This window comes from Triturus cristatus, chromosome 1_2 (assembly GCF_964204655.1).
Source record: "Triturus cristatus chromosome 1_2, aTriCri1.1, whole genome shotgun sequence".
Taxonomy (NCBI): Eukaryota; Metazoa; Chordata; class Amphibia; order Caudata; family Salamandridae; genus Triturus; species Triturus cristatus.
In genome coordinates, this window is record NC_140580.1 from 1,185,406,574 (window position 1) to 1,185,427,635 (window position 21,062).

The window sequence follows — 21,062 nt, forward strand, 5'->3', positions numbered from 1 at the left end:
TTCAGTTATGCCTTTAGATGCTTTGGTGCACTAATGTACCGTGAGCCATCCGGTACTGCGTCAAGGACGTGCCGCCATCTTGTGGTTGACTTTGGCACTTAATACTTCACGGTGCACTCCTTTCGTTACTGCCAACCACGCTGTTACTGGTCTCCGAAATAAAGTTTGAACAAATCAACATGAAGTCCGGGACAACGCAGTGTGCCTTTGAGCAGAGAACAAGTGTAGGAATCGACTACGAGGGATTCCTGTTTGATTGGTTGCTTCGCTTCACCCTTGTTGGAGGTAATGTCTACATTGGTATTGTAGAACTATTTAGACCGAGTTTGTCAGTAGCTGCTAGTAGTTCCTCGCTTTTGCAGGTTCTGTTCTTTTGGTTGCTTCGTGTGCATGTGCTCAATTATACGTTTTCACACAGTCGAGGAACAATGGTGACATTTAGTTCGAAGCATGGGGTCACCATGGCCTCTTATCCACAGATGTGCTCCATCTGACTATTTTTATGGGGGCATATTGCTGCGGCTGAAAGATTCATTTCAGGTTTTTTTTAAAGTCTCGTTCAGTCTATCTCTTGGTGTCATATTGGAAGGAATTTTTAACTCAACTATATGAAATCTATACAATGTGATCTTGGTTGTGTCTTTACACTCAACATGTTGAAGATTGATATGTGACAACTAGGTAACAAGTCATAGTCATAGTCAATAAGCTTTATTCGATTTATCAATAAATCATAAAAGCATACAAATACAATTTATGCAGACAATTTAAGAACAGTTTTCATATGAACAAAGTTACAAAAATGGATAAAACATTTCTCCAAAAGTTAAAATCTACAGCAGTCATTTGGATGAGGGGCCTCGTTTTACACTAATCAGTCAATATTAACATGTGTTAGTTAACTCATTGAGTTTCTAAATTTCATCACTGACATTAAGAAGCGAGAAACAGCAAAGATGACATCCACATCTTCTAAAAGCAAAAATTTTAAATATGCAGGTTTACATGTTCTTATCCCCCAGCGTTTAAGTAAGGGTAGAAGAAATAATTTCCTCGGGCTGGTATACAGATTACAAAAGAACATGATGTGAATGTTACTTTGTGTTGAATGGTCGTCGCATGGACATATTAATTTCAATGAGGCCCAGTCATTCTGTTTCGGCAAAGTGACCAAGCGGAAGAAAATCCCTAGGCGCAGCCTAGTTAAAAGCATGCGAGCATAGGGTGCTTTTTCAATCCCAAGGTAAGATTGTAGGCCTTCAGTAGGGGTGATTTGCTGATAGCTCAGGGTTGTGCCTTTAAGTTTCTCAGTGTCCCATCTAGCACTCTCTAAGTGTATAGATAATAGTTTTTTAAGGGCCGGTCTAGTCAAGGTTTGTAGGGTCTCTGGTTCGTCGTAAAATTCAGAGTGTCCAATGTTAGAAAACATCGTTTGTACGTATCGCAGCCACTTGACTTTTGCTACACCGTCCAAAGCCATGCAGTCTTTTATGAGATTTCTATTCAATTTGCACTCCTCTGTGGTCCAAATCTTATGCCAGAGCAAACAAGGTGATATTTTTATGATGTCGCTAAGGTATTTGACGCCGGTCTCAATGTGAGTCATAAAAGTCGACGTGGTTTTGGACACACCTAGTAAGTAACAGATGAAAATATTCTCGCAAGTTTGTAATGAGGACACATTCTCGAAACCCCAGAGACCTGCGCCATATGTGGCCGTAGCTATACACTTTGCCCGGTAGATCTGTAACATTTCTTGAATGGGTTTACCCCCAATTTTGGCTGCAAAGGTTCTTAAAGCACCTATGGCACGGCTAAAGGCGAGTTTCCTAGCTGACACTGCGTGTTTCCACCTTCCCCACCTGTCAAACACAATGCCCAAATAGCAAAAAGTGTCTGTGATGGCAATCTTTTGCTGATCTAAATATATTGAGCATGATGGTCTGTTGTTCTTTTGGGAGCAGGGCATGGAGAAAGTTTTGGAAATGTTCACCTTTAAATTTCTTTTACCCATGTAGGATGAAAATTCATTTACTGCTCTCTGCAAACCTACTTTTGTCCTAGACATAATTGCCGCGTCATCGGCATATAAAAGAATGGGTACAGGCCTACCATTAACAGCCGGATAATCGCTTGACAGAGTTATTAAGCTTTCAGCGATAGAGTTTATGTAAAATGTGAAAAGCAAGGGTGCAAGTATGCAGCCTTGCCTCACCCCTCTGTTTATGGCAAATGTTTGTGAACATTGCCCCTGGGTCCCAAATCTTACTCTGGCCCCCGCTTCTCTATATAGTTCTTTGATAAATGTGAGGATAGCTGAGTCCACCCCGATGTCTTCCAGTGTCGACCAGAGCATCGCATGGTCCACGCAATCGAATGCGGAGCTGAGGTCGACAAAGGTAACAAATAGGTCCCCTTTTTTGGCCTGCGTATATTTAGAGACTAATAGGGACAAGTTTAGGGATTGCTCCAATGTCCCTAGTCCCTTTCGGAACCCATATTGGAACTCCGAGATAACCTTCTTCTCTTCTTTCCAGTGTTGTATCCTCTTAAGGACAATCCTGCCAGCAACTTTCATGAGTCCGTCCAATAGCGATATTGGACGGTAACAAGCCGGGTCGTCCCTATTCCCTTTTTTAAATATGGGGACTACGATTGCGTCCGACCAGGTGGTAATAAAACCGCATTTATTTCCCATATTTAATACATTGGTTAACAAGGGAACCCAGAAGTCCGGTTCTGATTTATAGAGATCCACTGGGGTGTGGTCAGGGCCGGGGGCTTTACCTAAAGGACTTTCTCTAAGGGCATCTTCCACTTCTAGTGTGGTAAATACCAGTTCAATAGGGTAAGGAGGTGCTGGGGAGACAGTTAGGCGGTTATCCTGAATTATGCTATCTGGGGGTGAATTCACCTTGCATGGGTTCGGGGCATTACCCTGTGTGTTGTTGGAATAAAGATTACCATAATGTTCTACCCAGAGCTCAGCCGTTATAGCCACTTCTACAGAATTATCTCTGTCTTTTGAGTTATAAACAGATCTTATGACTTTCCAGAAGGCATTGCTGTCCTTATTCCTGGCGGCTTCCCCCAAAGCTTCCCAGGCCTCCTGCTTCAGTTTCCCTCCGCTGTTTAATTGCCAGCTTATAATCGTATCTCGCTTGACGAATTTGAACTCTATCTTTTGGGTCGGCAGACAAAGCTTTCTTTAAGATTTTCAGTGTAGATGTACATCTAGAGTCAAACCACCCACGAGTATGCCTCCCCTTGTCTTTGCAGTTCCTAGTCAGTGCATTTTTTATATGGCGCTGAATGTTAGAAAAAGCAACCATGATGCTCTTTGGGTCAGTATCTTCCTCTAAGCAGGCAAGTATGTCCGTGGAGCAAGAGGATAGGAAGTTTTGAAAGAAGGATGTTGGGTTCATTTTCTCCCATTTAATTACATACCCATTGGTCTTAGATAGGGTAACCTCAAATGGATATAGAACCCTACTAGGTTCCTTTACTTTGCCCTCCATGAGATTTACCCCGAAGGTGATGGGATAATGATCGCTCATGGGGTCATCCCCCGTTTCCCAGAAGGTTATAAAGTCAGGATAGGTGGGTGATATCAAGGCAAAATCGATTGTGGATTTACAACCTCTTCCATTGTACGTTGGGGCAAAGGGAACCGGGGGGGAGCATGCCTGGTTAATAAAGGTGAGGTCAAAGGTAAATATGACATTGTTAAGAAGAGACCCCATGTTGGTGTGGGAGAAGTGCAGAGGACCGTCCTCCCCGAGATCTGACAGGCCGCACAAACCTAGCTCAGAAGACGGACAGACGGAACAATTGAAGTCACCCACCCACAACATTATGTGATCCCCCGAACCTTTCTCTCAGTTTGTGAATATGATGGATCATAATATTCAAATTTGATTCCACCTCACTAATTGGCAAATTATTATAAAAATTCACAAGAATCACCTTTTGCGAAGTGCCCCATTTAAGTAGTATGATTTGGAAGTACTGATTGGATTGGAAATCGCAAACTTTTACATCCCCTGCGTTAGATATGTATGTGCACAAGCCCCCCTTGTTGCGACCCTGGGCTGATGGCACAGCTGGGGAATGGAAGGTTCGGTAGCCCAACATGTGCACTTCCTCTATAAGCCAGGTTTCTTGTAGGCATAGGATGCCATACTTCTGCACAATCTCCAGCCAAGGTTTGTGGGTGATCTTACTACCGAGGCCTGCAACATTCCAAGAAAGGAGAGAGTGCATTGGGTTTCTAATTTCCTGTGGATGATGCCCTGCATTCCCCGTTGTGCCTATCCGAACTTGCAGGTGTGCAAGGTCTGCCAGTAGTTTGACCTGTGCAGTAAGAGGGTGCTGTTCAGGGGGGTTTAGGTCTATCCCAATGTGGCTTGGAACTTGGGGTATGGGCATTAATTTTTCACTCGGGACAGTTTCCGTTAGGGGATTTTGGGCATTGGTAAGGATTGGAGCGACACTAATTCCCAGTCAATCCACCTGATCCAGACATTCAAACCTGTTCATAGTGGGTACTCCTTCCCACCAGTTGTCAAAGGGTTGCCAACCATCCCCATGTCCTTTCCATCTACGATTGTGGGCTATTGACCAAGCCCCAGGTGGCTCAACAGTCTGTTTTGGAGGATAGAAAAAGGTGAGGGGTCTGGTGACAATAGATTGGTCAGTATCCTGTGAATCCCATATAGTGATATGCTGGGCTGTGTGAGGGTCTGCAAATGAGACCACTATGCAGTCTCCAGGGATGGATTTATGGGTACGACCCACCCGTGGCACTCTCCTAACCATTAGAACCCTAGTCCTAACAGTATTGGGGAGCTGTCTATTGATGTTGAGCCAGTGAATCACCTTATTCTTTAGGGACCACTGGGTCTCCATAGAAAGCGGGTCAAGTGGTGGTACACCAGCCAGTATGACGACGTAGGGCCCGGCGTCAGGAGGAAGATCAATGTAGCCCCCACGAAAGTTCTGGCGGCCATGGTACTGGTTGGTTATGCGCGCAGTAGGGGGGATATTAGTCTTATTGGGCTTGTGGGCGGCCTTAGGGATAGGGTTGGGTAAGGTCTGGTTCTCGGGGCCTTTTGCCACTGGTATTGGGATTTTTGGTATTAGGGGAAAGGGAACGATTGGCTTAGAGCGGGGTTTGGGTATTGGGGTTGGCTTTGGTGGGGGTAGGGACAAGACCGGAGGTGGCATTTCAGGGGCAAGGGAACTAACGTTAGTTTCTGGAGCCGGGTGAATACCATCGTCATTCTCCTGAGGAGTACTCTCAGCAATATGAGGATAAGTTGCTTCCAGTTGTTTTAGGCTAAGGGTGGCCAGGGAGACTAAGGTCTTATCCATCTCGAGGAGATTATTCTCGATACGAGAGAGTCTGAGTTCCAGAGGTGACAGTAATTGTTTTAATGTACCCCAGACTATCTTAAGAAAATCTTCGTCATCACCCCCCTTGTCTCTATCCCTCCCTGGCTCACTTTGCCCTCCCTCTTTGGGTTGCTCATCATATGTGGGGAGAGGCCCTTGAATAGGATCATGGGCTACGTTGAGATTACTGTGTTCCCTGTCCCCCCCTATTAGATGGTTATCCAAATTTGGCGCTTGTATGGTCTCCCCAGTGGTGGGTAGTGTTCGCCTATTATTAAAGAACTGCAACCTTGCAATTTTTTCTTTTTTGCGGGCATAAGCAGATCTTGCATTGTTTTTCTTTTTTAGAGTTGGGCCATCTTTGTTTTTATTTTTTGCTACTGGGGGAGAAAGGTCAGGGGGGTCAGGGCTATCCGACAAGACAATGGCAGTTCCAGGTCCAGTGGGCGCGATTCCCTCGAAAGTTTTGGGGGGCGCAGTAGTTAAGGTGGGTATAGACTCTAATGGAAGGGAAAGAGGTGGGGGAGCATGGTGAACATCGGCATGGATTATCAGTGGGGGAGGGCAAGAAGCATGTTGTGGAGAGGCAGCAGACGCGATTTTCCCTAGGGAAGATTTTTTAGAGTTAGCAAAGGTCTGGGAAAGCCTACGTGCCGCATCAAGCTCAACTGACACCCTCTTCTGCATTTTACTGATTTCAGCATCAATTGCTAGATTAAGGAAATCATCCAATGTCCCGCTGGGCTTACTCAGCCCCATTGCAGTTTTACTGCGACTGCCCCGTGTACTCATGATATATTTGAATTGCAGTACCCACAATGTACTTACTGGTGGAAAAGGGACGAGTCAGATAACAAAAACCAAGGGGGGTGGGCCAGGCCAGTCCTCTATGTCCTCGAACGGCCTCAAACGGCCCGCTCTTTGCCCGGTCTTCGCCCCGGCCCTTGCCCCGCGTGCATCCCGCGTGCGCGTGGCTTTGGCAGATTATCAAGGGGAGTGACAGGAGGGGGCGGGAAGAGGACCAGCTGCGGCCGATCAGCGCCGCTCAGCAGGCTGGTCCTCGCAGTCCCGCCTCTGAGCTTGTGTGTTGCGAGGTGGTTGCAGTAGACGCGTTGGTGCTCCTATGCACAACAGGGGACCAAAAAAACCAGGACCCTGACACAGTCTTGAGCCTGCGAGCGGCTCCCGCGGAGCGGGGGCCGCGAGGCGGTGAGTTAGCAGCTGGAAAAGAACAGGCAACCGGGACAGCACTCCCAACACAGCCAAAGGACGAACCCAAGCAGCACAGTCTCCGTGAGGTTTTAAACAGGTGGAGGGGGCGGGAAGAGGACCAGCTGCGGCCGATCAGCGCCGCTCAGCAGGCTGGTCCTCGCAGTCCCGCCTCTGAGCTTGTGTGTTGCGAGGTGGTTGCAGTAGACGCGTTGGTGCTCCTATGCACAACAGGGGACCAAAAAAACCAGGACCCTGACACAGTCTTGAGCCTGCGAGCGGCTCCCGCGGAGCGGGGGCCGCGAGGCGGTGAGTTAGCAGCTGGAAAAGAACAGGCAACCGGGACAGCACTCCCAACACAGCCAAAGGACGAACCCAAGCAGCACAGTCTCCGTGAGGTTTTAAACAGGTGGAGGGGGCGGGAAGAGGACCAGCTGCGGCCGATCAGCGCCGCTCAGCAGGCTGGTCCTCGCAGTCCCGCCTCTGAGCTTGTGTGTTGCGAGGTGGTTGCAGTAGACGCGTTGGTGCTCCTATGCACAACAGGGGACCAAAAAAACCAGGACCCTGACACAGTCTTGAGCCTGCGAGCGGCTCCCGCGGAGCGGGGGCCGCGAGGCGGTGAGTTAGCAGCTGGAAAAGAACAGGCAACCGGGACAGCACTCCGAATACAGCCAAAGGACGAACCCAAGCAGCACAGTCTCCGTGAGGTTTTAAACAGGTGGAGGGGGCGGGAAGAGGACCAGCTGCGGCCGATCAGCGCCGCTCAGCAGGCTGGTCCTCGCAGTCCCGCCTCTGAGCTTGTGTGTTGCGAGGTGGTTGCAGTAGACGCGTTGGTGCTCCTATGCACAACAGGGGACCAAAAAAAACCAGGACCCTGACACAGTCTTGAGCGTGCGAGCGGCCCCCGCGGAGCGGGGGCCGCGAGGCGGTGAGTTAGCAGCTGGAAAAGAACAGGCAACCGGGACAGCACTCCCAACACAGCCAAAGGACGAACCTGTAATAATCTTACCCGGTCGAAGTTCCGCAGGGGCGTCATGCAACACCAAGTCCCAATGTAGAGAAAGTCCCAACCTTCCACCTCCACCCCTGCCTCTATCAAGCCCTAGAGCACTGAGGTGGCGGCGGAAAGAGGGGAAACAAAACAAGGATAAAGGGGAAACACAGGAGCTGTGGTCTTCTTCCTTCTGCTGTGTCTTATGGAGCTGTGGTTATGTTCATGAAACAGTGATCTGTGAATGTTAAAAAGAACAATATAAGTGACTCTACCAACCTATGAGGACCCTAAGACCCCCACCCCTTGTGTAGTTTTGCCTATTTGAATACCTTACGGCTAGAGGCCCTCCGCTACCTATAGGGTGCACAGGAGAACGGAAGAGGTCAGGCAAAGGCAAGGCTAATCGTAATTCACTACTGGAGTGGATGCAGTTCGACCCTACAACATAAGAAGGAAATCCATATAGTAGTTCACCAGCAGAAAGTCTGAGAAATCCCAATGTCCCTTCCCACTTGTCTTACTTGAGGAATCCGGAGGACAGCACAGTAGAAAGAGTCTCACAAGGCACCTGGAGAGACGTCTTCGGGTAGATTCCGGACACGACAGCAGGAGAAGTGCACGTGAAGAAGGAGGGGTGAATCCGGCAAGCGCTGGAGGAAAGCCTACCTCAGGGAATAACTGGTAGGACCACAACTGGCTTCGAGGTTGGAGGGAGACAGGGCAGAGACACCCGGCCGGCCCGCGGGACAAAATCCGGCAAGGTGGGCGGAGCGCTCTGATCCCCGTGAGCTCAGATCCAAAACAGGCAGAGATGAAGCCAGGTAATCCGGAAGGACAGGGCAAAAAGAAAGAGAACAGCGGTACCGCAAAAATATATAACAGAGCTCTGCTAGCTGAGGGAAAACTCTCAGCAAGACGTCCGAATAACGGACCGTACTATCGACCTCCAGGAAAGGAGGACGGAGAAGCAAGGAAGGACAAGGCTCCAAAAACGGACGCCGAAGCGCCCGCGAAACAGGAGCAAATCAGCAACAGGAAACAGGAACAGGAAGTTCACGGAACAGCCTGGGGCAAACACTAGAACGCGAAGCCCCGAGCCTTCCGGATGGCAGGCTTTTTGTAAGGATCGCGGATGTTCTGCAGGAGCGTCTGGAGTCGTGAAGATGAGTCCACAGCCGTCCCCCGTGTCTCCCCGACTCTATCAAACTCTAGAGTGCGAGGAATCCACTGGGGAAAACAGGGAAACAAAACAAGGAAAGGTGGGGGGATCCGGTAAGTCTTGATAGGTGATGTCGTCAGGAGGAACAACAGGAGCGTAAGAGATCTCCACAAGGCAAACAAGTAGATCTCCCAGCTGTAATATAAAGGCAGTTAGTGGTATACCTCTGTAACGCCCTCCCTGTGTCCCTACTTCTTTAGGTCCCCAACACCTACCGGTATATCGTCTGCTGCTAAGTAGAAGTATGTATGAACCAACAGGTGTGATCTAAATAGTGGTTCCTTAGGGTGCAGCTGCAGGGAATAAGTACATCCAGATTATACTCCTGGGAAAGTAGAGTATCCCTTTAATACCTGAGTAAGGCTGGGAAGATCTAGTACCTGGCTTGATAGTTAGAAGAGCGGGAAACCTAACCCCCCTGCTCAATGGTCCTCGCAATGTATCACCACCGGATTCCTGGTAGCTGCTCAGGATGATGAAGGGGATGGATCTAAAGGTGACGGGAGGAAAGGATACTGGGGGCGTGAAAACCGGACAAAGGAAAAGACTCCAACTAATCCAAACTTGGAGTACCTTAACAACAGGCAAAACAATACTAAATGATATTCAAGTATAACACATGGATCAGCGAGGCGATAGACAGAGGACACCACGCTAGGCAGCGCTGGGAATGGAGAAAGTGCTCCGTCACTGTCAGACTACCTCTCAACACGAAGAAACGCGAGACAGGAAACCCCTGGACCTCCAACCACCCAGCAGACCTTACTTGGGTGAAGATGCCACAACCAGGAGCAACCCTCGTGAATATCCTGAAGAGAGAGGACCCCTTCCACTGTCAGTAACGACAGGATCCACACGCTACAAACACCAGCGCCGAGGAACGTCCCCGACACCAAACAGGAAACCGGAACTAACAATACAGGAAGTCAGGCAACAGCACTTGTGACGGAAATGGGGCTCGATGCAAGAACGCGAAGCGGCGTGTATACGCTCTTTGCCCCTTATATACTTGCCACCTGTAGGGGCTGAATCGCGTGGCATGACACTTTTCTACTGGCCTGCCGCCATCGCGCATGCGCGATAGCCAGACGCTGCAGGCGATACGTCTACAGCGGAGGATTGTTCACGGCAAGCATGACAGTACACCCCCCCCAACGCACCCCCCACGGGTCTGGGTTTCTGAGGATGCCGTCTGTGGAACAATCGTATCAAGCGAGGAGCATGCACCTGACTGGCAGGTTCCCAGGTGCGATCTTCAATGCCATACCCCTTCCAGTGTATCAAATATTGTAGACGACGTCTACTCCGTCGGGAGTCAACAATGGACTCCACTTCGTATTCTTCTCCTCCGTCTACCAACACCGGAGGAGGGTGAGCAGGCAGACGAGTACCGGGTTCCACAGGTTTTAGGAGGGATACATGGAAAACAGGGTGTACCTTGATGGGTTCAGGGAGTGTTAGTTCCATTACCACAGGATTGATGACTCTAGAGATCGGGTATGGACCAAGGAACTTAGGTTTAAATTTACAGGACCCCTTCAATGGAATGTATCTGGTAGACAACCACACCTCATCGCCCTCCTTATATTCTGGTTCTAACTGTCTATGTCGATCTGCACCTTTCTTGTACGCTGCCTTTGCTTGTTCTAAGTTTGTCTGTGTCAGCTGGTGTACATGGTGGATCTCTTGAACGAATTCACTAACTGCTGGTGCGTTACAAGATGATGCCCTAGGTGAGAGAAAAGCCGTTGGATGATAACCATACGAACAAAAAAAGGGAGTGTACCTCGTGGATGCATGTTGGCTGTTATTATATGCGAACTCCGCCACCCATACCATCTTATCCCACTCGCTGCGTGAGTGTAAAGACTGACTCCGCACGTACTGCTCGAAACACTGGTTGACCCTTTCGGTCTGCCCGTCTGTCTGCGGATGATGGCTAGAGGACAGTCTCACATCAATCTGTAGTAAGGAGCATAGCTGTCGCCAGAATCGAGAGACAAACTGGGCACCCCTATCTGAAATTACCACAGAGGGGAATCCATGTAACCTGATCACATGCTGCAAGAAAACAGTGGCTAGTTCTGCTGCAGTGGGTAATCCCTTTAGGGGGATGAAGTGTGCCATTTTCGTAAACAAATCCACCACCACCAACAAAGTGTTATGGCCCTTGGTAGTAGGGGGGAGTTCCACTATGAAGTCTAACGACACCGTGTGCCAAGGGAGAGGAGGTGTGGGTAAGGGTTGGAGCAACCCAGAGGGGTTTTGACGCGACACCTTGCTTTGAGCGCATACATGACAAGTCTTAACGTATTGCTCAGTATCCTTGCCCAGGGTAGACCACCAAAAGCGGCGTCGTACATTATCCAAGGTCTTTTTAATTCCGGGATGACCGGCCAAGGGATGGGAATGACACCACTCTAAAGCTTGTCCTTGTAAGGCGGGTGTAGGTAAGACTAGCCCTCCCTGTACATATATGACCCCCTCTCGATTCTCATACTCTGTGGTCTTAATCAGTTCCTGCCCCTCGGGCCTTTGCTGTTCCCTCACGACTTCCAAAAGGAAGTCCTTCTCGGATAAGACTCCTATGATCTTGTCTGGCGGGATGATCAGGGGAGGTTCCACCTTCTCTTCTTGTATCTCAAACCCTAAGCGAGACATGGCATCCGCCTTGCCGTTCTTCCTACCCGCCCGGTACTGTATAGTGAAGTCATACTCACTAAAGAACTGTGCCCAGCGGAGCTGTCTCATGGAGAGGGCCTTAGCTGATCGTAAAAATTGCAAATTACGATGATCTGTATACACAGTGACCGTATGTCTGGTTCCCAGTAGGTATTGTCGCCACTCTTCACAGGCTTTCTTAATAGCTAACAACTCCTTGTCTCCCACTGCATAGTTCGCTTCTGCAGGGTTTAATTTGTGTGAAAAAAAAGCTACTGGATGCAATTCTCCTGAGTGTCTATCTGCTTGTGATAGTACCCCACCTACTGCGACTTGTGACGCATCAGCCTCCAACACAAAAGGATAACTCGGATCTGGATGTTGCAGTACTGGAGCTTGGGTGAAGGCCTCCTTCAGGGTTTGAAACGCTTTATCGGCTTCGGTTGACCAGATGAACGGGACCCCCTTTCTGAGCAGTTGCGTAATAGGGGCCACTAATCTAGAAAAGCCGTCGATAAAGCGCCGATAAAAATTGGCAAAACCGATGAATCGTTGAATGTCTTTGATCTTTTGAGGAGCCGGCCACCTTGCAATGGCCTCCACCTTTTGTGGATCCATTCGCAACCCCTTGGGAGAGATTATAAACCCCAAAAAAGGAACTGATTGCACATGAAAAGTACACTTTTCCAATTTGCAGTACAGTTGATTGTCCTGCAAGCGCTGTAGAACCTGTCTTACATGTGGGATGTGTTCTTGTACGGACTGTGAAAAGATCAACAAATCGTCGATATAGGCGATTACACAAACATCTAACAGGTCTTTTAGTACCTCATTTATAAAGAATTGGAACGCAGAGGGCGCGTTGCAAAGCCCAAAGGGCATTACCAAGTATTCAAAAAGTCCATACTTGGTACAGAAAGCCGTCTTCCACTCATCCCCCTCTGCTACCCGTACCAAAATGATATGCCCCCCGCAAGTCCAATTTCGTGAATATACGGGCGTCTTTTACTCTGTCTAAGAGGGCGGAGATGAGTGGAAGAGGGTATCTGTTCTTGATGGTTATTTTATTTAAGGCCCTATAGTCAATGCAACAGCGTAGACCCCCTTCCCGTTTAGGGATAAAGAACAGAGAAGAAGAGGCCGGTGATTTGGAGGGACGGATGAACCCTAAGGAAAGCATGTTATCTAAATATTCCCGTAAATAAAGGTTCTCCTTCTCCGTCAAGGAATAAACACGACTGAACGGTATCTTGGCTCCTGCTTGAAGGTCTATACGACAATCAAAGGGTCTGTGAGGCGGTAAGGAAGTGGCCTCCTTGGGGTCGAAAATAGTGTTTAAGTCTTGGTAAACCTTAGGCAACTCTTCCTTGTTCCCGGTACTCCTACTCTCTTGGTTTTGACTGACAGCCAGGGTGTGTGCCTTACAGCATTCTGGTCTAAACTGTAAAGTGGCCTTATGCCAATCTATGAGAGGATTATGTTTCCTTAACCAGGGTAGGCCTAAGAGAACAGGAAACTGAGGCGACTGAATAAGATCGAATTCCACCTGCTCAACATGATCGGTTTCTAGGAGAACCCTGATGGGTTCAGTCTTCTGTGTTATGGGCCCTGATTTTAACACACTCCCATCTATAGTGGTAACCGTCTCTCCATACCCCTTATCTTGGGGCTGAATGCGGTGTTCCTGAGCCCATGTTATATCCATAAAGTTCCCCGAAGCCCCAGAGTCCAGCATGATTTGAGTTTCAGCCTGTCCTTGTTTCCAGACCAAATCCGCTGGGACAAAAAAATGACCAGAGGAAGATGTTATAGGGTCGGAAGAAGAGACACTTAATCCAGACGTACCCGAAGTCCTTGTCTCACAGGTCTCCGGGCTTCCTAGTTTTCCGACTTCTTGCCTGGCACTGGTTTGGTGGGACAGGCCCTCAAAAAATGTCCCGCCTTGCCACAATATAAACAGAGCCGATTTTCTCGCCTTCGGCGTCTCTCGTCCGGGGTTAAAGGTCCTCTCACAATACCGATCTGCATCGGTTCTGCTTCCTCTCCTGTAGAGGGGAATTCAGGCTTTTTCTCCCTTATCGTTACTACCCGAACCTCTGTTTTACCTCTCTCCTTCTTACGTTCCTGCAGGCGATGATCAATTTGCACTACAAGATCAATGAGGTCCTTACAGGAACGGGGAAGGTCCACTATGTGAGACAAGGCGTCTTTGATCTCGTCCCTCAGACCCCTATAGAACAATGTACCACGTTTCTCCTCGGGCCAGTCTGCCTCAACAACTAACCTCTGAAAAGAAGAAATATAGGCGGCTATCTCGTTAGTCCCTTGTTTTAAGGAAAGCAATTCCGTATCTGCTGTGAGAGTATATGTGTGTTTATCAAATAATTTTCTGAATTCATTCTTGAAAGCCCTATAGTTCTGTAAAAGAGGGTCATCCCTTTCTATTAATGGAATTGCCCAATTTGCAGCAGACCCCCCTAGGTACGATATCACAAAAGCTACTTTAGCCTGATCTGTGGGAAAACAGGGAGCTTTGCAAGTGAAATGCAGTTGGCACTGGCTGATGAACGTGGCAAATTTGGAGGAATCGCCCGTAAACCTCTCAGGTAGGGCGAGAGGGATGGACGGAGGAGTATGGACCTGTATGATGGGTGCGGATTCACTAGCACGGCCTTCCCCCTGCCTCTCCCTCTGTATAGAATTCACTCGCAGTGCCAACTCCTGGGTCTCTGCCTGAAGATTCCCAATCATGTTGGCGAGATCCGCCAATGTTACGTGTTGTTGCTCCATGACGCCCGGGCAGAACACACCACGTGGGCTTCGCGTTCTGTAATAATCTTACCCGGTCGAAGTTCCGCAGGGGCGTCATGCAACACCAAGTCCCAATGTAGAGAAAGTCCCAACCTTCCACCTCCACCCCTGCCTCTATCAAGCCCTAGAGCACTGAGGTGGCGGCGGAAAGAGGGGAAACAAAACAAGGATAAAGGGGAAACACAGGAGCTGTGGTCTTCTTCCTTCTGCTGTGTCTTATGGAGCTGTGGTTATGTTCGTGAAACAGTGATCTGTGAATGTTAAAAAGAACAATATAAGTGACTCTACCAGCCTATGAGGACCCTAAGACCCCCACCCCTTGTGTAGTTTTGCCTATTTGAATACCTTACGGCTAGAGGCCCTCCGCTACCTATAGGGTGCACAGGAGAACGGAAGAGGTCAGGCAAAGGCAAGGCTAATCGTAATTCACTACTGGAGTGGATGCAGTTCGACCCTACAACATAAGAAGGAAATCCATATAGTAGTTCACCAGCAGAAAGTCTGAGAAATCCCAATGTCCCTTCCCACTTGTCTTACTTGAGGAATCCGGAGGACAGCACAGTAGAAAGAGTCTCACAAGGCACCTGGAGAGACGTCTTCGGGTAGATTCCGGACACGACAGCAGGAGAAGTGCACGTGAAGAAGGAGGGGTGAATCCGGCAAGCGCTGGAGGAAAGCCTACCTCAGGGAATAACTGGTAGGACCACAACTGGCTTCGAGGTTGGAGGGAGACAGGGCAGAGACACCCGGCCGGCCCCCGGGACAAAATCCGGCAAGGTGGGCGGAGCGCTCTGATCCCCGTGAGCTCAGATCCAAAACAGGCAGAGATGAAGCCAGGTAATCCGGAAGGACAGGGCAAAAAGAAAGAGAACAGCGGTACCGCAAAAATATATAGCAGAGCTCTGCTAGCTGAGGGAAAACTCTCAGCAAGACGTCCGAATAACGGACCGTACTATCGACCTCCAGGAAAGGAGGACGGAGAAGCAAGGAAGGACAAGGCTCCAAAAACGGACGCCGAAGCGCCCGCGAAACAGGAGCAAATCAGCAACAGGAAACAGGAACAGGAAGTTCACGGAACAGCCTGGGGCAAACACTAGAACGCGAAGCCCCGAGCCTTCCGGATGGCAGGCTTTTCTACTGGCCTGCCGCCATCGCGCATGCGCGATAGCCAGACGCTGCAGGCGATACGTCTACAGCGGAGGATCGTTCACGGCAAGCATGACAGAACCCAAGCAGCACAGTCTCCGTGAGGTTTTAAACAGGTGGAGGGGGCGGGAAGAGGACCAGCTGCGGCCGATCAGCGCCGCTCAGCAGGCTGGTCCTCGCAGTCCCGCCTCTGAGCTTGTGTGTTGCTAGGTGGTTGCAGTAGACGCGTTGGTGATCCTATGCACAACAGGGGACCAAAAAAACCAGGACCCTGACACAGTCTTGAGCCTGCGAGCGGCCCCCGCGGAGCGGGGGCCGCGAGGCGGTGAGTTAGCAGCTGGAAAAGAACAGGCAACCGGGACAGCACTCCCAACACAGCCAAAGGACGAACCCAAGCAGCACAGTCTCCGTGAGGTTTTAAACAGGTGGAGGGGGCGGGAAGAGGACTAGCTGCGGCCGATCAGCGCCGCTCAGCAGGCTGGTCCTCGCAGTCCCGCCTCTGAGCTTGTGTGTTGCGAGGTGGTTGCAGTAGACGCGTTGGTGCTCCTATGCACAACAGGGGACCAAAAAAACCAGGACCCTGACACAGTCTTGAGCCTGCGAGCGGCTCCCGCGGAGCGGGGGCCGCGAGGCGGTGAGTTAGCAGCTGGAAAAGAACAGGCAACCGGGACAGCACTCCCAACACAGCCAAAGGACGAACCCAAGCAGCACAGTCTCCGTGAGGTTTTAAACAGGTGGAGGGGGCGGGAAGAGGACCAGCTGCGGCCGATCAGCGCCGCTCAGCAGGCTGGTCCTCGCAGTCCCGCCTCTGAGCTTGTGTGTTGCGAGGTGGTTGCAGTAGACGCGTTGGTGCTCCTATGCACAACAGGGGACCAAAAAAACCAGGACCCTGACACAGTCTTGAGCCTGCAAGCGGCGCCCGCGGAGCGGGGGCCGCGAGGCGGTGAGTTAGCAGCTGGAAAAGAACAGGCAACCGGGACAGCACTCCCAACACAGCCAAAGGACGAACCCCAAGTCACATTTATGTCATTATGTGATTTAGTCATTGCTTCTGCCATGTTTTGCTCAATTTGCACCAGTACTTTTAGGCATGTTAACTATTTGGTTCCCTTACGCAAGGGTGTTTGTTTCCTAACACAACTCGGGTGAGCGATCGCTCACCGGCGTGGGGCACAGTTCACTAGTGTTCTACAGTTAATCTAGTTGTATTTGTATTATCTATGGTACAGTTTTGTTTGTAGTGATGCCACAGTCTTGGTTTTTTTACGTATGGGACGTCCTAATCTCCTAGTGGGTGGACATCAAAGTTGTTCCCTTACATGAGGGATAGGTTTTGGCCTTAGTACATCCTTACATGTGGGATGGATTTTGGTAATAGTCCCATCACAGTTGATTCCTTTTTTCAGGGATTGGGTTGGGTTTGAGTCCCAGTTAGTGCCCTCTATATGGAGGTATGCATATGGGTGTGTTCCAATACACACAGTTTTAACCTTACACAAGGTTTGCTTATGGAATTTTTCTCATGTACATGCACAAAGGTACATGTTTTGGCGTAGACCCTTAAACAGGGTTGGATTGTGAGTTTCAACCCCACTTACATGTACAAAAGTACAACCCTAGATAGGGTGTGTGTTATGGGTGCTAGCCCCATACACAGTTTCCATGGGTCACAGTCCCATAAACTTGTTTGTTCCCTTGCAGTTGGGATTGGTGTTGCGGGTGTGTTACCCTTTGTGTCACTCTAAATGATGTTAGATGATATTGGTGTTGCGGGGTGGGTTGCCCTTTGCTTCACTTTACATGATAGTACAATGTGTTTAGCTTCTAATGTTTTAATAAATTTTTATGGGGAAGGATGGGGGATATTGATACTTTTGTATGTTGTATTTTATCCATCCTTTCTTGTTTTATTGTTCACTCTCTCGTGATGTTTTGCTATTTGTTGCATTCCTGAGTTTAGAACACTTCTGCTTTATTGTGCATAGTTTTTAGATCTCGCCTAGCGTTGCAGCGCATGCGTTGCTCGCTTGGTGAGACATATAGTGAGAGAGTACCTTTGAGAAGGGGACTTGAAGCCCTGCCCCTCATTTTCATTGGCTGGCGTCACCGTTTATGTTAAACGGTGGGCTGCCATTGGAAATGAGGTTTTTTTGTTGCCGCCCTTTTGCCTTTTCCTCCGGCAGATCCGGACAGGGTCGTCTGCTTTGTGGCTGTCGCTAACCAATTTCTTATCTTTAGGGGGTCCATCTGCTTCTAATTAGCATGACCTTAGCGCGGCCATGCTATTTAGAAACAGATGCCCCCCCCTAAAGATTAGAAAGTCTGCAGGCACTACCCTGCACACTGAGGCCCGTGCGAGCAACGGTAATGGTTGTATGTGCCCTGGTGACAGGAACAAAGCGGTACAAAAGGGGGTGGTGATGGACGGAGTATCAGAACCAATCAAACACTCACACCCAGTCAACAGATCTGGGTTAGATCCATCACCGTTCTTTAGCCCACTCTGCCACCCCAGTTCAGACATGGCCATATGCAAATCAGTCTGACCCTGTGCCTCATGGGAACAGTCCAGCCCGAACTGCCAAGCCATGTCTTCCCTGGACCGGAAACAAGCTTCCTAGGACCGGTTTCTGGCATTTCAGCCGTCTTCAGCCAGGCTTGCTTGTATCGAGTGGCAAAGTGAGCAAGGGACTCACGTCTGAGCATATCCTGCCAACTTATGGCGAACAAAGCGGTACAAAAGGGGGTGGTGATGGACGGAGCATCAGAACCAATCAAACAGATCTGGGTTAGATCCATCACCGTTCTTTAGCCCACTCTGCCACCCCAGTTCAGACATGGCCATATGCAAATCAGTCTGACCCTGTGCCTCATGGGAACAGTCCAGCCCGAACTGCCAAGCCATGTCCATCATTTCCTTTGGTTTTTGCTTTGTTCGCCATAAGTTGGCAGGGTATGCTCAGACGTGAGTCCCTTGCTCACTTTGCCACTGGATTCAAGCAAGCCTGGCTGAAGATGGCTGAAATGCCAGAAACCGGTCCTGGGAAGCTTGTTTCTGGTCCAGGGAAGGCATGGCTTGGCAGTTCGGGCTGGACTGTTCCCATGAGGCACAGGGTCAGACTGATTTGCATATGGCCATGTCTGAACTGGGGTGGCAGAGTGGGCTAAAGAACGGTGATGGATTAAACCCAGATCAGTTGACTGGGGGTGAGTGCTTGCAATGTTCAACACTCCGTCCATCATTTCCTTTGGTTTTTGCCTGGTGACAGGAACAGGCATATTCTGCTCATGGCCCCACAAACCCTAGGACCCTATATAAATAAAAAGTGCCCTTCAAAGTACTGGAAGTACAGTGCTGCTGCATGGCGCCCCAGCCACCACCCGGCGCAGACCTGTGCTCTCAAGGAGTGACGCAACCCAGACAGAAACAAGAGCGCGCCCCTTTAATCTACTGGCAACATAGTGTGATTGAAAGTGGCCCCATCAGCCAGCCGGAGCAGACCTCGCCTCTCAAGGAGAGGGCAAAATCCAACCAGAAAAATTAGACAAGTCGTCAAATGCGTTTATTGGACCTACGACCACAAATGTATGAGGAGAAAATCAATTGACACTGAAAATTCAATGTCACCTCCACTGCCCTTATTATTTCTGTCCTTTCACAATATATAATGCATTGTAGGGTTGTGTCTGGCAAAACTGTTCTTCTTGGCTGCTGAGAGAATTAGCTATTAGAGTGACGGTGTACTGAAAGGGAAAGGAGTTAGCCTGTTAGAGACTGTTGTGCGGGGAACTCGCTTTCACAGCTCGGGGCGCACTAAAGACCCCACCCCTCTCCTCACTCCCAGCAATTTAGATCACAAAACAGTGCGCAGGAAAACAGCGGTGACGGAAATTGTGTTGCAGTAAGGTTTATTCAGCACTTTCTACCTCCGACGAGGCTCTGAAGCGCCTAATGACGTTTTCTGCATACAAACAAGTGAACTGGCAACAGTGCATCAACGCACATTGAGGAACCCGGCAAGCACCCAGAAGCAGTGGAGAAGGGTGCTTCAGTGTGCAGGTTTGCTGCGGCGAGTTAAAGTATCGGACTGGAAGCGCCCAGACAGCAGCTCTAACACCAGGCTGTTTGCGCAGCGCTATGCTCACAGATGACGTTTGTGCCTAAGGGGGCTGGACTCTTCCCAAAGTCTGGATCCTCCTCATGCCGACCCAGCCCGTGTTTTTGTAGTGTTCCAGTACCTTTAATGTCTCAGGTGATCAACAGCAGATAGTTCGTTTCATTCTTCGGTCCAGGCTCCCAGGTTGTATTCGTGTCCGGATTTGGAACAGGACGATCCATTTTTATTATCCCGGTTGTAATTACGTTGGTTCCCTTTATTCTGGATTTGGATCAGACTAGTGCATTTTGTTATTGAACGAAAACAGTCCACCCAGTGTGCTGCTTTGTACCAATAGTGGGTGTTTTTAAATCCAAATCTGGACCAGGCAAGTTGTTGCTATTTCGGACCGGTTTTCTCTTTTCCATACCTCTGATGGAGGCCATGCCAGTATTTCATATTTTTCAGATTCGGACATGGTTCTATATTCTCCGAATTTACAACATGCAAACCTCGACTCTCTGCGTAAAAGGTGGGTTGTACATGAGTGGAAAGCATGGAGTCTGTGGGGAGGGGTTGCGGGGGGAGGGGGAGACGCAGGGACTCCGGGGAGAAGTAATAGGTGTTGCTTTTGGTATTGTAAATACTAATGGCTTTTAATTTTTTAAAAGGCATTGCCATTTACAATGCCAATAGCTCCAAAATGCGCAGTTGCAATACCTATTGCATTGTAAATGCTTGTTCTCTTGAAGTTTTTCATTTTTGTTTTTATTTAAAGGAAAGGGATAATGGTATATCTTGTATATTGTGTTTTATATGTTAAACAGCCTAGGTCCTTCTAGCTGCTCAGCCAGAGTGTGAGTTGGTGACGGAATGTTGGTGTGACTGTGATGCGTGGAATGCCTGGGTGCCTGTGTGGATGAGTGGTGTATCCAAAACAACAGCAACATATTTTATACATATTGAATTGGGCATGCCGTATATCTCAGATGTTATCAAAATTGCGCCTATACTTTTGTGGCATAAAATCTGGGTTACGCTCGAGACTTCATTAAACAGAGACTTAATCATAGATTGTCTCAGTCTCGATGGATTAACCAACATTAAATGGCTCACCTATGTAAAAAATATGCTGACTGATCTTGGTCACCCTGAGTTCTTCGTGAGGCCATCAAGTTTGGAAATGGTGCCCAGAAAAACGCTAAGAGAAATGGCTCTCAACCATCTAACAACCAAAAGATGGAATCTGGAAAAAATTAAAACAACAGTAACCGATTTCCAAAAAATAACCACGCATGAAGGCCTCCAAAGGTACCTCTTAATCCAGCCAAATTGCTATGCACGAATGCTATTGACCCGTCTCAGATTTGGTAACTTCTTCCGCATGATTACTTTTCCTGCCTGTAATACTTGGTCTAATGAAATTTTACTATGTCCCTGTGATGACACTTCTGCTCAATCAAATATTCATTGTATTTTATTTTGTAAATTTTATCAGTTGCCCAGGAGAGCCTTTCTGAAACCAATCTTA

At 48.9% G+C, this 21,062-nt stretch overlaps 1 protein-coding gene across 1 annotated transcript in view; it reads left to right on the plus strand.

The window, feature by feature from the left end:
• The first annotated feature begins 206 nt into the window (after positions 1-206).
• The window catches only part of SLC27A4 (solute carrier family 27 member 4), a 330,596-nt gene continuing 309,740 nt past the window's right edge, over positions 207-21,062 (plus strand). Inside the window, exon 1 of the mRNA XM_085614109.1 lies at positions 207-285. The gene's annotated coding sequence lies outside the window, so the exon portion shown is untranslated. The remainder of the gene's footprint in view (positions 286-21,062) is intronic.